The sequence below is a fragment of the Mus caroli genome, chromosome 10 (genome assembly GCF_900094665.2).
Source record: "Mus caroli chromosome 10, CAROLI_EIJ_v1.1, whole genome shotgun sequence".
Taxonomy (NCBI): Eukaryota; Metazoa; Chordata; class Mammalia; order Rodentia; family Muridae; genus Mus; species Mus caroli.
The window spans coordinates 40283834-40288888 of record NC_034579.1 but is presented as its reverse complement, the minus strand read 5'-3'; the positions used below and the strand labels follow the sequence as shown (position 1 = coordinate 40288888).

Below are 5055 nucleotides of genomic sequence, written 5' to 3'. Positions count from 1 at the left end.
TAAGGAAACACACTATTATCTTTCTACCTAAAACTACATATAATACAATAAGTCTGTGTATACATATACATATGCATACCCACACACATAAACATAAACATATAAAGTTCAAATAAAATTTTCCCATCTGGGCTGACAATTCCTCCTTCCATCAGCCATAGCTGAAACAAAACCTCAACACCAGGCATAAGAAGCCTGCTTCTGAGTTGTTGCTTAGGGATGTCCAAGCAAGTTCCAAGCCAATATAGGCTATTGTTGTTTCCTTTGTTACCTCCCAGAAGTGGAAGGCAAATCCCTATTGTTGAAGACACCATGCACTTCAAACTCAGGATCCAGAAGCCCCTAAGCAGGATCAGACCCAAAAACCTTTCCCCCAAGGACTAGTTTTCAGGGTACCAAAAGGTGCCATGGAAGCAACCAATAGTCCAATCAGCCAGCTGTGACATCTATGACCCACAACAATGACCAACATGGCATGATACCTTGATGGTAACCAGCAACTCTCTGACTGGACTTATAGCCTACTCAACAAGAGGGAAACCAGGTCTTATGCTAGAAACCTAGCCAATGACCTGGGGTTAATGAAGTGTCATGAATCTTGGCGGACACTCTACAGGTACCACTTTACCAAACTGCAGAATCCCCATCTATACTCTAAATATCCTTATAACTATAGATACATGTAGCTCTTACTTCCTCATAAAAGAAACTTCTTGTCTGTAGTTACAGACAACAGCCTGTTACAGAAGATCACAGCAGATCAAAATGCAGAGAATAGAGATCATGTGGTACCCAGTACCAACTGATATACAGGTCCTGCACTCAAGGCTTAGGGAACCATTGCAGCAGAGGGCAGCAGCGAGATCTGAACCAGAGGGACAGAAAGCTTGCTGTGAGATTCTGTCTCCTAGAAAGGCCTGAGAAGGTACACCTGTGAAGTCTTACCATCACGGCCACCTAAAGAAGACACAGGCAGTGATCCCAATGGATGTGCTGACGTGGAGCGGGAAAGGAGACTCTAGAAAAGGAACTCTGGGAAAATGAAAAATGCTGAGAGCAAAAGCAATGCTCTTTCCCAGGGAAGAGCCCCCAGTCTGTTAATCAATATCAAATGGTCAGCCCTACGATCATATACATACAGGTTATAATGTATAGCCTGAACAGGCTGTGTTTATATATATATATATATATACACACATATACACACTCACATATAATATAAATAGATGTATATTTGTATAATATATATACACAAATTATATATTATATATAACATTTATATACTATACACATATAATATATATGTGTATATACATATATGTAACATAAATATATACATTAAATATAATATATAATAAATGTATACGTATATAATATGTATATACTATACATGCATAATATATATATATCTAATTCTGTATATATGCATGCATATGTGTAACATAAATATATTATATTCACTACACATTACACAAACACACACATCATATATATATATGATGTGTGTGTGTGTGTGTAAGAGGCCATAAACTGGAGACAGAACAGAAAGAATACATGGGAGAAAGTGAAGGAAGAAATAAAATGATGTAATTGTATTATAATTTTTAAAACGTAATAAAATTTAAAAAAAAACAAGGTGTAAACTCTATAGCCAATTTGTTTTCTTTCTGGATGGCTTGTAGTGAAAGACTAAAACACTCCAAGATGTGGTAAGAGTAAAAGCCAGCACCACACCTTAAGTGGGTGAAGCCACTTGGCACGGGTGCCCATCTTGCCACACCCCTGAGGTGTAGAGAATACCAGATCGACACACCCACGGCTGTGAGGGCTCAGTGGCAACCAAACACTCCCAAAGGCAAAGGGAGATTTCCACAGGCGCCTAAGGAGGTGAGGGTGGGAAGCCATACTGTGTGGGCAGGAGTCGAAGGGCAAGTGAAACATGGGATATTTTAAGAGGGCCCTTCTTTGAAGGTGTAGGGTGTGGTTTAGTAGGGCCACCTGTGGACTCCTTTGCTTCTTTCATCGCTGGTTTTCAAATTAGTGTCTTCCTTAGGCCATCTCTGTACTAAGAATTTCCGAAGTTGCTCGATTCTCTAAATGCTCTAAAGGTTTGGAGAGTAAGGTGAAACTTCAACTAGCACTGGGCACACTGTGGGCTTCTGGTATTTCTAGTGAGCCCAGGGAGCTGCCAAATATTCCTGCCAAGCTTCCTGGACAGGCCTGAGAACGCTTACTCAAGAAAGTGGCTGCCTGGGACAGTAACACACATTGATTCTCTCATAGAATGTGAGGGAATGCTTCTGAACTGGAGAAAGCAGACTTCCTTTTGTGAAGGAAAAAAAAGCCCTGAGGTTGCTGGCTTGAGGAAAAGCTCTCGGAAGGCCAGGCAAGGCTTAGAACAGCCTGTAAGATCTCAGAGTCTTGGGGTGGGGAGTTGTAGATACAGGAACATGAATGCAAGTCATCTGCAGTAGAACCCACTTCGTCCAGCCCACTGAGAATGCCAAGCAGCCCTGAGAGGCCAATCATTATCATCTGCATCCTTCAGGAAGCTTGAAGAAGGGCATCTTGTCCCTTTCACAAAAGCCATACGTGGAAATATGTAGTTCTTTAAAAATGCATCTGACCACATTTGTAAAAAAAATTCTATTTCATTCTTTTCAAGACTGACTAGCTTTCACAATGAATCAATTTTCCCCAAAATGAATTTCAAGAGTCATACATAGGCGGGGGGGGGGGGGTGGCACACGTCTTTAATCCCAGCACTCTGAAGTCAGATACCTGTGAATTCCAGGCCAGCCTGGTCTACAGATGGAGTTCTCCAGGACAGCTAGGGCTACACAAAGAAACCCTATCTCAAAAATCAAAAATCAAAAATCAAAAATCACACATAGTTGGTATTTAAGAAGAATTGAAAAACAAAGCAAGTATATTAAATAGTCATAGAAGAGACATCCATATAGTGGTTACTAAGGCAAGAACCGAGAAGGAGCAGGGCATATGTCAGCTAACTATGTACTATAGAATCCTAACATAGCCACTTCCTTAGAGAAGAGATAACCTCATCTCTGTGGGCTCATCTTTTTCACCCAATGGAAACTTTATTTTTGTTGTGAAGGTTAAATGAAGTAATTAAATCCCAGGTACATTCTATAAATCTAATAAACAATAGTAATTCACATATTTTAGGGAATATTTTATGAATTTGAATGTCATCCTTGTGCAAGGGCTATACTAATTTTCTCTGTATCATTCCAGTCTTTTTCTTTAGTACACATGCTGCTGGAGAGAGCACAGTAATTTACATTTTTAAGAACACCATGATGGCTTTGTTTTCTTGCATGTGAGTGTTAGTGGGAACTGAACCTAGGGTCTTGGCCAATGCTCCACTACTGAGCTATATCCCCAACCATACTTCTCTGACAATACAAGACAGACATCTTATTTTGAGTGTTCAGAAGACATTTCACTGGCACTTAGCCTCAAAGAATGGGAAAGAGGCCAGTGAATGTTCATTCAGAGAGGATCTAGAGAGAACTGTGAAAAGAGTCATCTCATTGTACAGATAACGTCTCATGCTACCTGTGGACAAAACACAGATGACAGAGCAGGACGAGGAGAGGATAATCAAAGCAAGGACTTGGGGTCTGAGAGCACAGGGGCCACACAAAGGAGTTGATTCTTATCAGAAGATGATAGGGGTTTTACACTGGCTCTCATGGGGAAAAGCTCACACGTATGCAGCCAACACATAATCACAGGCTCCTATGCAGCAGTCTCTATTCAAAGCCATATATATGTATTTTTTCAAGGCACCCAATCCTTGAGTAATTCTTTGAACTAAGTAACAGCTAAGAAAGCTAAGACAGATTGGCTTAGTGGATGATCTTAAAGATATGCCAGATCATAAGGCCACAGACATATGTTTTTATGTGGAAGGATTGCAGAGAAAGGACAGATTAGAGAAAGGAAACATTGAAAGTAGTTAGGGGAGGTTATACAGTTGGGAGACATAACTGCCAGAGCTAAGACTTTGAGGGAGAAGAAGAGAAGGGGGCACATCAGTAGAAAACCTGAAATTCAGGGAACCTCGTGATCAGTTGAATTTGTGCACAACTTATTACTCAGGTGGTGGTGGGGAGTCTTTGTGGATTCAATTGGTCTTTCAACTTCTTTGCAGAATTCTATCACATTGTCCTTTTTGAAAGGGGTGGCTTTGCTGGAGTGACAGCTTGAACTGTCACCAGTATCCATTCAGCAGTCCTTAACCCTCACATTTAGACAACTAGGTATTAGGACTTCAAAAAACCTCAGCCTTGTGTTAGAGGGTTTTTTTTTTTACCTTGAAAATGGAGGTGCTCTTCATCTAACAACAGATACATTGTTTTTGTCTTCTAGGAGTTTCACTTTGATGTGTCAAAGGAAATGCCAGGAACTCCAGGCGAGAGTCATCACCACGTGAACACAGGATCAACAGCAGGTGTGGCTGGAGCCTTGGAAGTGTGATCCGGTTTTAAGGATAAAAAGGATGAATGTTTCAAATGCTTCAGCGTTTGAAAGTCTACATTGCCAGGCGTCCATGAATAGGAGCTGGACACTTCAGAGCTGCCTCAGAGAGAGGTTGCTGATCATGATTAAGAAGCTGAAGGGAACACTGCCTTCTTTGCCCTGCTCGCATGAAGCAGGTGGGAAGCAGATGTACTTCCTGAACACCTGGAAGGGCTGACAGCTGCTCTTGAGCTTGAACATTGAGCAATCACCTTCCCTTTTAGAACCTTGCAAATTAAGTTCTGTAAACAGATGGCCTGGCAATGGCCAGGTGTCTGCGGTAGAGATGATAATAGTAAACCCTACAGATTTGTTGTTTCTATATCCTCCACACCTCGGCCTCAATGAATCTCACAGTGCATAATCGTGTTCTTAATTGAAAGGCTAAGACGTCTGGGTCATGGAGGATTGGCTTACAAAAAGTAACAGCAAAATGGAAGCAGAGTGGGAACAGGTCTTCAGACAGTAAGCATAGTGCTCACAAACTGTGATGATCTGGGCAGTAAT

At 41.2% G+C, this 5055-nt stretch overlaps 1 non-coding gene across 1 annotated transcript; it reads right to left on the bottom strand.

The window, feature by feature from the left end:
• Window positions 1-3181: 3181 nt before the first annotated feature.
• On the bottom strand, window positions 3182-3284 carry LOC115032180. Its single transcript, XR_003837841.1, has one exon. It is a non-coding gene; the product is annotated as a U6 spliceosomal RNA (small nuclear RNA).
• Window positions 3285-5055: the final 1771 nt, after the last annotated feature.